The 12,208-nt window shown below is 31.8% G+C and overlaps 1 protein-coding gene across 4 annotated transcripts in view; it reads right to left on the minus strand.

Moving 5' to 3' along the window:
* Positions 1 to 6,391, minus strand: part of LOC142332259 (potassium voltage-gated channel protein Shaw-like) — a 515,827-nt gene extending 509,436 nt beyond the window's left edge. For all 4 annotated transcript variants that reach the window (XM_075378581.1, XM_075378596.1, XM_075378604.1 and 1 more), the window contains exon 1: positions 6,028 to 6,391. The gene's annotated coding sequence lies outside the window, so the exon portion shown is untranslated. The remainder of the gene's footprint in view (positions 1 to 6,027) is intronic.
* Positions 6,392 to 12,208: the final 5,817 nt, after the last annotated feature.

Raw genomic sequence — 12,208 nt, forward strand, 5'->3', positions numbered from 1 at the left:
TTACCCCCTTTCGATATCAAGCTAGAACTCATGAAAAATTTTGTAAAGCACTGAAGAAGGATGGTTCCGGATTTTCGTACATCAGGTAGAAATTTCCGAATGTAAGTGAAGGAAAATTAAAGAAGGAATATTTTGGTCCTCAAATAAGAGAGTTGATCAAAGATGATGTATTAAGCCAATGTTAAATAATGTAGAAAGTGCATCTTAGGCTTCATTTAAAGACGTTTGCAAAACTTTTCCCTTTAAACAAAAATCCGACAATTACAATGATATTTTTAATCAACTTCTTACTACTTCCAGAGCTGTGAGATGTAATATTTCTTTGAAAATACATTTCCTCCACTCACATCTGGATTTTTTCCGGACAACCTCAGAGACGTTCGTGACGAACACGGTGAACATTTCCCCCCAAGACATTTCGGTGATGGAAAGGGAAATGGAATACTAGAATGCTAGCCGATTACTGTTTGATATTAGTTCGGAGTGTGCCTGAGGTTAACATAAAAGAAAAGCATCAGCGAAATCATTCTAACACAGGTATGGGCATGCAAAATTATAAATTTTACAGATTTTAACTATATTTTCCCTTAATTTCTTTTAAAGCGTAATTTATTTAAAACTAAGCGTGATAGAAAAATTGTATTTTCAGATCTGTAATATACGCAAAAAATCAATTCAAGAAATAGTACCACACTTAGAGAAACATTGTAATTTTTTTTAGCCTATCAGTGCTATTAAAATTTTATTAATAATAAAGATGTAGGAATTTTAATGTTCTTCTTTAATGAAAAACATTTTTTAAGTACTTACTCGTAAATTTACATTTTTCATATAGCACACAAATATATCTGAATAAGACATAAATAAATCAGACTCTGTCATTCCTAACCTAATGAAAATTATTAAAGTAAAATTCCTGCATTCATAGAAGTCGCAGTTATATTTCAAAAGTCGTCCCCGATTTTTATAATCATACGAACAAAAGATTTTCCCCAATTCTCTGGCTCCATTAAGAAAGATAGTTATAACTTCGTAGTATATTGTAATAAAGATAACATAAATTATTTTATAATCTAGAATAGTACAATGAATTCTGTAATCAATAAATGTTCTACAAGTAGTTGAAGCAGAAAGCCGTTGTAACAACGAGGAAAAGAAAACATTTTTTTATGACATCAAAGAAATCTGTGTTAATGAAACACAATATATATCCCTTTGGTGTTCCAATCTAAATCAAATAAATTAGAAACACCTAAATCCGGAGTTCCTTTGTCTATCCTGAATAGAAAACTAAAATGATAGCATGTTATAAGATGGCACTTTTGATCCTGAATATTTATTCTGTTTTATCCAAAGTGTACTGTAATGAACTGAGTTCTACTTCATTGAAATTTATAAATAGAATAATAAGCAATATAAATCTTGCCGCAGAAAAATATACTTCATAAATTTTCACTTTATGAACTATTAGTACAAAATGCTGCATTGACTATTTGAAAATGAACTTAGAAAAATCCTAGAAACTTTAGTTTTTCATTTTCAGTGAAAATAATGGTGTGAATGACAGTATTACTGAGAAATAAAATTAAATAATATATTTTTCATAAAGAATTACTTATTCATCCAAGATAAATTTAATGACGTTAAGATAATAAAAAATTATTTTTGTTTACATGTAAATGTGCTATCAGTAAATCAAAATACTATGAAAACAAGTGCCAATAATTTTTTTTTGTTTTTTTTTTTTTGTTGTACTAAAACCGAGGAAATATGTCTTTAATTATTAAATTAGTCATTACCCTTAACTTTTTTTTATAAAAAAAATTATTTCATATATCAGTGGAATAATTTGACACCACCTAGAAGTAGGACAGATGAAGTCATAAATCTTACCTGTGGTTTTGATTATGTTAAAAGGCTAATCAAAAACTGACTTCAATTTTTTTTTTTATATATGAATAAAATTATTTATGAAAAAAAAAAGAAAAAAGGATTGTAGTGTAAATGGATGTGTCATAGATATGTTACTTGTATGTACGTTTAGGTGACTGAAGCTTGAATTTACACCCTAAGCTTCTTCAGCCTTTACATTATCGAAAGTTGTCCTCGATTTCTGTAGTCTTGCAATTGAAGTAGCAGAATTTTGTTGCAAATGTCACCTTGTGATCCGAGAACTTTATCATAATATTTCCATTCGTGTAATTTTTTCGAAAAGTGCTTCTTGAATCGTTTAAACTAGTTTGGTGAGCGAGTGAACATCCACCATGTAGTATCATAATTTCTTAGTTTCATAAATCACAAACTTAAACCAGCTTCATTCTCAGTCATAATTGTTTCTGATTACGCTTATAGCTTTTGAACGTTAAAATCGATCATTTTTCGTCATTTTTTTGAAATTAATTATGGATTTTTTTTACCTACCTTGGACAGGACTTACGAAAACTCAGTCAGTCTAACAGAATCTATAAAGTTAATTCTTGAAATTCGTGGAATTTCATTTGAAAGTTCAACAATGTTGAAAAAAAGAATCATTACGCACAATTTGTTAAACTTTTTTAATGTGTATAGAGTCAGTGTCACCCTTTCCCCTCTTGACACTCACATCTGAGCATCCCGATGAAAATTTCCGGCACCATTCTCTTAGAGTACATATAATATTAACATATATATGACTTCATCATCGATGGACTTCAGCGGAAATCATCGAATCACCATACACATTTTACAACTGGAAGAACGATAACATCGATTTATTGACATCCATTGACAATAAATTTACCATTACTGAACAAATAAACGGCACATAGGAGTGTAAACAGATTAAAAATTTACTAGATATTGTGTATGCATCACATTAATATTAGAATCTGTTACTTCACAACCCAATCAAAATTAAATTTTCGAATAGCCTCTAATTAATGATTATTGTTATTATTCTGGTAAAGTCAAGCTTAAAATACTATGAAAACAATTCACTGAGGATAATTTTTTTCTTCATGCAACAATCAAAATATGCTTAAGCATTTTTTTCAGTAATTTCTGTTAAATTTTTATTTTGAATATATTTTGCAGGATATTGGTTCAGTAACTTTATATTACTTTATTTTACTTTTTTTTTAAATGTATCGAGAATTAATGAAATTATGGAAATCAATCAGAGAGATCAACCTATCCACCATCATTGTGAAAAATATTACGAATTCGTGTGAGAGGATTTAAAAAATCAGAGAACTTAAAGTTATAAAAAGTGAGTGAAAAGTGAGTTCCTCGATCTCTTCCACTGGAATAACCACAATGAAAAATTCTTCATAGGCGATACTCAAACTTAATTTCAAAAGAGAAAGAGAGAAGTAAGGTTGTTTTTAAAATTTTATTTTGACCTGGGGTTATTTGGCTCTCCTGTTTTATTTCTGATTCGAAAATAGGAAATATGATAAGAATACATTATATATGATTCGAAAAGGGTTATTTCATTATTTTGAAGAATGCATTATTTCAGCGAAAATAATGCACCTGTTCTGCAACAAAAAGCCAAAACAATTTCTTCTGCGAAGCAAGAAATTGGGGCTGAAACTAGTATAAAGAGGAAACGAGTAATTGAGAAGGAATACACTGAAAAGTAATAAGTAAAAAATTTTGATTGTAGTTTAAATAAGATTTGTCATTAATGAGTAACAAAATTACTTTAAAAAATATCGTTTACAGAAATTTTTATAAATGGTTTGTAGATAATACATCGTGGTGTGGTTTGTATGATAATATATCGAGCTATTCATACCCTAAAAATAGTCAGGCTTTGTTTCGTGAATCTTATGTTTTACTTCAAAAACATTTTAACACAATGTAATATGTCATTATGTTATTAGCTGCCTACAGAATCGTGAACCCTCTGTAATTTAAAGATTCAACAATCTTTCATAAAAATCATATTTACGGCGGAATTACATAAACTGCCTGCCAATTTATAATACTCAGAATTCCTACTGCCAATAATCTAACTAAATAGTACGCGGAAATGTGTTAATGGCATAGTAAAATGTTTTAAATATTCAGACTACATTTTACCAATGCTGAAGAATATTGTACCGATTCTTGATTTCAATTTCAAGAAGAAAACAACTAATCACGACCTATCATTATTTTTAGGTCATTATCGCACATTAATGGCCTATTATTGTTACACGAAATTTTTGTTAATTGTGTTTAAACTGTCTGCTAGTAATGGTAGCAGTGTGAAGATCAGATCGGTTTTTGATAACGATTATCATACTTAAAAGTTGAAATATTTCTTGACGAAAAAAGGAATAGAATATATAACCTATAACCTTAAAATATGCCTAAGGTTCTCCCTTAGGCGTTAGGATCACTGCTCTAAAGTGATCCCTAAAAAAACGCAAAAAACCGCATTGAAATCGCTCCAGTAGTTTTTGAGGAAAATGGTAACAGACACATACGCACACGCGCGAGCGAGCGCGCGCGCGCACACACACAAAACCTCTTACTCCAAATGCATATGCCGTCTCCGTTCCGTCGTGGGTAAAAAGAGCTTGACTACGTTAAACTTCTTGTAGATAGAGTTAACGATTAAAGTGGAAATTCTAACTTGCAAAATACGATTAGTGTATAAAATATAAAAATATAAAATATGACTTATTTTATATTTTGACCACGATAAATTTCTTAGAGTTAATAAGAATTAAAGTGGAAATTCTAACTTCTAAAATGTGGGGCAATTTTTTATATATTTTGTTTTCCCGAAATTTTCTGTCAAAGCAGCTACCCATCCCACGTTATTACTTATTTATACGTTATATTACTAATTATTCAGCAATGTTTTGAGGTTTCTTTCTCATACCGAAATATTTTACTGATATTTAAATTAAAAACAAGAGTTTCTCCTTTGAGTAACGTGTATTTTTTGTATCCTGTCTTCAAAACTTCATTTCGAACAGTATTTTTACCGTTCCTTCCACGTATATTTATGGTCTACAACGTTTTATGCGTTATACAGCCTAACTCAACAACCAGTCTTACCAATCCAAAATAATATATAAAAAAATAATAATAATACGAAATAAAAATAAAACGAAAAAAACTTGTAATCATTAAACCCGTTATCACTGAAAAACTCCTTACTCTAAATTCCGATACAGAAGTAATAGAAGACCGTGAAACTGAATACAGCAAAAGAAAAATTTTTGCTTTATACTTGCGTATATTTGTACTCAAACCCGCGCAAAAACACACACGAACACACTGTTTTTGTTGTATATTTTTTCAATATTCATATTTCTAGGAGGGGCGCAATAAAAAGATCAATGATATTTTTCAATAAAAAGAATTTTTAACTAAAATATTAATCATATTTTTTTATGTTGAATGAATTTTTCTCCAGTCTAACTAGTATACAAAACAATTCGTCATTCGTTTAGTTTACATCTTTGAAAATTGATCAATACAAAATTTGCACGTCATAACATAATATTAAAATTTAATAACTATTGACAACTTTATTCCTGATATAAAATTATATAATATATATATCGACTTTCGTTACTAATAACTAGAAAAAAATCATTGCAAAAGATCATCACTGAAAAGATTATTTTAAAATAGAAATTTTATCTAATATTATAAAGCTTTAAACATTTCATTAATATTGTAATTTTTTTGGTAAAATTGTTATTAATGCTATCCTAAAACTAAAACGTGAAAATAAAATTACGGTTCATGTCAATTTCAAAAATATTAAAAAAAAAACCTTAAGAAGCTAAATAATAATCTAAAAAAAATAAAAATAAAATATTACTTAGAGTTTTAAGAAATTATGATGAAATAAAATTTCACTGAATCCATCTTTTTTTAATTAATCTTTAGTATCCACTCACTTTTTCAAATTATTAATTTTAAAATATTTAACCTACCAGTATACCACCATCATTTCCTTCTGAGGTATAAATTCGTTTTCTTTAAAATACTGTAACAGATAATTTATGATTTTTATTACTTTTATTGTCTGACACTCACCTTTCGTTTCCTCATGAAGGATGTGAAAGATAATGATGTACAAGATACTCTTTATTACATAAATCAGGATGCACTTCACTCAACTAACACTATCACAACACTTAGCCACTATAAGTCAAACTAATTAATTCTAAGTGAAAGTCTCTATTAAACTAAAAATAATTAATCAAAAAAATAATCATTATAGTTTCTAGGCTCAGTGGAATGGAAAAGGAAATTTATTGTAGTCCACAGTCTGCTTGCGCAGACCACAGCCCAGCGGTAGTATAAACGGAATGATGTGCATTTTTAATAAATTATTAGATTATTTGAAGAAGAATAAACGAAATTACTGGAAAAGAGATATACACCCTGCGAGCTAGACTGTAAGAGCGTAACTGATAGATTTAGAGCCGAGGTTGCGCATACGCACGCCTGTAAAAGCGCTTGCGCAAGCGTTGCTAAGAGACAAAACAGTTGATTTCCACCCTTTTCTGCCGATAACTCATCGTGATTACTTTTCTACATCAAATTATTATTTTGGTATTTACCACAGAATACACACACCATTGTGAGATGTGTTAACCGATCGAGATTCCACCGGGGAAATCAAAGATTAGTGTTGCCGACGTCACGCTAACTACTATTTTTCTTTAATTTTTTCGACCTATTCACACAACCCCCATCGATCTCTACGACCCCACCCGAATCTTACTTATGCACTAATACCGTTTTTTAATCATTCGAACCGACTGATTCTATACTCCAGTTTAATATTAAATACAAGAGTAAAAATTTAGTTACGAACTACGATTATAAGTTATCAATTATAAGTACGATTAAAACTTACAGAAAATATAACAGGTAAACAAATATTATTTACAAAAGAAAAAAACACAAAAGCACTTAAGAAATGAAGTGATTGTAATTTAAAATAAAATATATGAAACAAGTATAATAATAATTTACTGCTTCATTTCAAATCTCGCGTAACCGCTGTACTTTGGTGGCTCCAATTAATTGTACTTTTAAGGAACGAAAACCTAAGTCTGGATGAGATTAACTGCATCAGCCTATTGCACTTGAGCTTGCAGACTTTTGAGAGTAATTTTCAAAATAAATAGATAATAATAATAAGTAGCAGTAATAAAATAATCTGTAAAGATTTTATTTGGGAAAATTTTAAACTGGTACAGAACATTTTCAACTACCATTTGTGTGACGACATTTAACATAATCTCACACCTCTTATTATGTGGTATATTTTGATTTTAAAAAAGTGAGCAGAGGAAAAGCAGTAAGTCAATTTTAAGCTGTATTTTTTTTTAATATATTACCTTTTTTATCACAACTAACTTGAGAAGCATAAGCCCGAAAAAAAATAATTATAGTTTTATTCTGGTGATTTTATAAAAACTGAAGCTTTATCTCTGTCTCCTTACATTTATCTACCATCTAGTATAAATTATACAGCTTTCAACTTGTTTCTCTTTACGTTCTCATCACAAGTACCACTGTTTGTGGAAGGAATCGTAAGCCTGTCACTTTAAAGAGATACTGTAGCACCAAAGATATTTGTTACTAAGATGTCTGACACTAATATCGTCGGAGGTTTCCATCGTTAGATTTAAAGATTTGTAGGCTTAAATGAAAACCAAGAAATTTTCTCAGTTTATAAATTTAATGTGTCTCAATTTTGTCTTCATCTGATAAAATAACCTAACCTAAAATAAACGAATTTTTTATTCATTTTAACTACTCCGTATTGGTTTTTAATTTATATTTACTTTACATTACATCTGTTTATTTTTTTGTTAATTTTCTCCAGTAAATGTTGATTTTACTTAAAAAATACATGAAACTAATGCAATAAAGTGAGTTGAGAATAAGAATGCCAACTATTAGATAGTAATTCTTTATTATTTTAGGAGAGTAAAGTTAACGATTAAGAATTCGATTCATGATAGGAATCTAAGGTTAGCGAAGGAGATATCAAGAGCGAACCGATGAGCAAGCACAGTCCGTTGACAATTTACGATAAAAGGTTTGTTGATTTTTGTATTTGAAAAATCAGACAGAAGTTGAAAAAGTAGAGATTATCAGTAACTGGCTGAGTTTTATAAAAATAGAAGAACTGTTTAATGGTAAAATAGTCAAAAATTTCCCTTTATCTACCATTATAACGAATAATGAGAAGAAAGGCATATTCTATAACGTATTGGAAAGTATATATGACGGAATAAAATTATAAAAGCGCATATCGATTGAAATCCCGACACCAAAACAGAAAGTAAAAAAGCGACAAACATATTTTTAGGGTTGTTGAGAGCAACATAAAATATATGACAACGAGAAACCATAAATTCAGTCGACTTTTACTTATAAAACTCCAAGCTATCTCAGGTTTTGGAAGCCGTAATTTTTCAGATATAAATAATAAAACGTGATTACAATGTAACCAAGTAATTATACAAATCACACTCAAGAAACTAATATCATACTGACTGAAGCAGACAACATTTTTTGTTTATTAAAGGTACTATGTTGCGGCCAATGAAATAATATCAGTAGAGTGCCAAAGAAAAGTATGTATCAGAAGAATTTGAGACGAAGGAAATAAAGATTGATGAATACTAACTAATATGATGAAAATTGAAACTTAACATTAAAAACAAACGAACCAGCATCTAGGAAAGTGCAGAAAGTTAACAAGCTACAAGCGAATAGGGAATGAATAGGGAATGCATAGTGGAAATAAAAGTTTTGTTGTTTGAAGTTCTCTTCAAAGAGATGAAGTAGGGTGTTTTTAGAGTTGTGAGTTGCTTCCACGCCACAAAGTAATTCTCACATGCTGGAGTGTTCCTGCAAGTTCAAGTGGTAATAAGGAAACTCTTATTTACCTAAGCCGTGGCCGTGTTGGTTTACAACAATAGAAAGAATGAGCTTGGAATGTTGAAGGATTGAACTTCTCCTTACGGGCCGCTACTTGCGCCGGATGTCAGAGGGTGAAATGCCAAACAAACAATACACCTTCTCCAGAGTTGCAGATCGTAAGTAGTCCGTGATCAGCGGCATGTTTGGTTCAATGCCACATCTTTCTTGGTATAGCAGGACCTGTACGACAAGCATACTCTGCTGTCGAGTAGCATAGCATGAAGACTGAGGTTACTATATCGGGCTTTGCTCCTCAGTTTGTTTCAGCTACCTTCCGCACCAGGATTTTCCTTGCAGCATCTTTATCCTTTGTAATGAAACAATGTTTCTTGTTGGTGAGGGCGCAGTCCAAGGTGATCCCAGGTACTTTGGATTTCCACAGTGTGCCAGCTGAGTTCCTACCCACTTATTGTTCAGACTTCTGGTTACCTGTTTGTTCTTCAGATGAAAGACACAGGTCTGGGTTTTGGAATGATTTAGCCTGAGCTGGTTTTTGTTGTAGTAGGTTGCAAGATCATTCAGTCCATTGCTTAATATCACCTCTATTTTTTCGATACTTTCAGCTTCAAGTTATGAATGCACCGTTATAAGTAAAGATGAAACTCTGAGTTCCCCCAGGTAGTGGCTGATCATAGGTGTTGAAAAAAGCCGGTACAACCATACTACCTTGGAGTACACCAATCATCTGGTTCCACATACTTCTTTTCACATGGAGTTTCATGAACAACTTCCTGTTTTGGAGAAGGTTCGTGACCCTGTTTGTGTGCTGAGAATCATGAATGATTTCATAGATTTTTATCAGAAATCTATGATTGACTGTTTGAAATCTATAAATACATGTGGATGTATAAAAACACCTCCTGTTATCTGCTCCCTTTCAAAACCACCTTCGATGTGCTAATTTTAGGTCCAGCAATATAGTGCTCTTCCCTTTATTGAAACCAGCTTGTTGAAGGATCAGGTACAGCTTGATTTTATCCATCATTCTTTGGAGGATGATTCTTTCAAGCACCTGAAAGAAATGGTATAGCAGTGAAAAGAGTCTATAACTTTAACGGTCATTCCAGTCTTTGCCAGGCTTGAGGATATTTATGACTAACTTTCCTTCATATTTTCGGAATCTTGAGTGTGTGCGCTCAATTTTTAATCAATTCCAGTATTTTTTTCATCAAGGCCAATGTTCTTGACAGATGAACTCGTATACCATACAGACCAGTTGCTGTGCTATTGATGCATTTTCCCATAGATCATTCAAATTCAAGCTCGGTAAATGTTTGGTGAGTGTGTTATTCTCCAGGTCAGGTTGGCGCTGAAATGACTTTATTCTTCTCATCTTACAAGTGCGTGCATATTTGCCATTTAGAAAAAGCTTAAGTGCAATTTGGTTCGCTTTAACAGGATAATACGCATTGGCATGCATATTTATTTAGGTGCAGTCGGTTACAAGGCACATTAGTAACCTCCGGTCTGGTCTGGTTTCTAGCTGTTTTTTATCAAGTCAAATTCGAACATCAGCCCCATCCATTATTCCCTGTTTGCCTCAGAAGTAGAAGAAATAGTGTTCTGGGCTGCTCGGGCAATTTCTTTACGGGAAGGATTTTCCTCATGGAATCTACAGTAATCAACCAACAAGACAGATTTTTCTGGAGTTACACCTGGAAGGTAAGTTAGCTCTGCAGCCTCTAAGAATTGATGCTGCGATCAAAATTTCAATAATTATTAAAGGAGTCAAAATTCTCAGTGAAATAAAATTCTCAGACGCAATAGTTTGAGTCTTCTCTTCTTGCATACGGAGATCGCCTTTTAAGTTGGCCTTTTAACTATAGCGATGGAGCTATTGAAATGTGGCATTATTATTGTTGTAAAATCTGACTATTTTATTGTTGCAACAGTGGCAGCTCAGAAATTAGTCGAGTAATTTATTTACAGTGACCGTTTAAAAAAGACACTTTTGCGAAAAAAAATGGAAATTTCACTTGAAGGTTTTCATCGGATAATTTTTTTATGATTTTAGTAAGGGCCTAACTTAACAACTGTGCTTTGAATAGATTTGTTCAACCTTTGGCAATGAATCATCAGAGAAGGCTATTTACAATTAGTTTGCAGAATTTTGTAGTGGTACAAATGAATTTCGTGAAGGTCGACCAAAATCGGTTGTTCCAAAAAAAATCGATGCTGTGCGGAACTTGATTAAAGAGGATTGGAATGCGACTTGTAGTGAGATAAAGGCATCCCTAGATATATCAACGACTATAGTTCATTCGAGTTTCCATGAACATTTAGCTGTGAAAAAGGTCAGTTCTCAATCGACTCCGTGTAATCTGACCGAAGCTAAAAAACTGGTTCGTGTCAATTGCTGTAAGGAAATGCAAAATCCGTATACAACATAACAAGAGAGAAACTTTGATATATTCGTAACAGCCAGAAACTAAGTAACAATCAATTGTTTGGATGTTCCCTGTTGAACCGAATCCGACAAAAGTGGTTCGTTCGCGAAGCACGTTCAATAAAGTGATCACTCGTTTCTTCGGTTATACTATAAATGCAGCAACCATTCCTTTAAACGATCAAAGAAAAGTTAATGCTAAATGCTGTACAACAATTTTTTGCCAGAAATCATCAATGAAATCAGGAAAAACAACCGAAATCGTGCATCGTTCTTCATCTTTAATCTCATTTCCCGTATTCACCTGATTTATTGCCTAACGACTTCTTATTGTTTCCGAATGACAAAAAAATATAGTGGACAGCGATATTAAACACCTCAAGAAGCTGTTGAATCCTTCCAAACCCATTTATTTGAGATACCAATTTCAGAGTGGAAATAATGGTTCGAGAATTGGTTCTAACGCATTCAAAAGCGCAGAAATCTTAAAGCCGAATATTTTGAGAGACAATAAAACGATTTTTACCGAAAATCTGTTTTTCTTCCATTGTTTTTGAAAAAACTTAAAAGGGAGCCCTCGTCCTAGAAAATTTTGTCCAGTCTGCCTTTTGATGTTACATCTTTGCTTGAGATGTTCTTTCTACAGCCTAATAATAGGGAGAATTTGGCACGCAGAGTTTAGTGAGCATACTGATTTTAAACTCTGAAGAACTAAGTTTTCACTTACAAAAAGGAGATTTGAGTTATATCCTCTTCTCCAACTTCAATTGTTAAATGAAAGAAGATGTTTGCTAGTGTGTATTAAGTAGAGTATGTGAGTTTCAGACTACGAAAGGACTGCCTCTCCATATTTATCCTCTTTGCTATAACCTTATTTATGGC

This window comes from Lycorma delicatula, chromosome 1 (genome assembly GCF_047948215.1).
Source record: "Lycorma delicatula isolate Av1 chromosome 1, ASM4794821v1, whole genome shotgun sequence".
NCBI classification, from domain to species: Eukaryota; Metazoa; Arthropoda; class Insecta; order Hemiptera; family Fulgoridae; genus Lycorma; species Lycorma delicatula.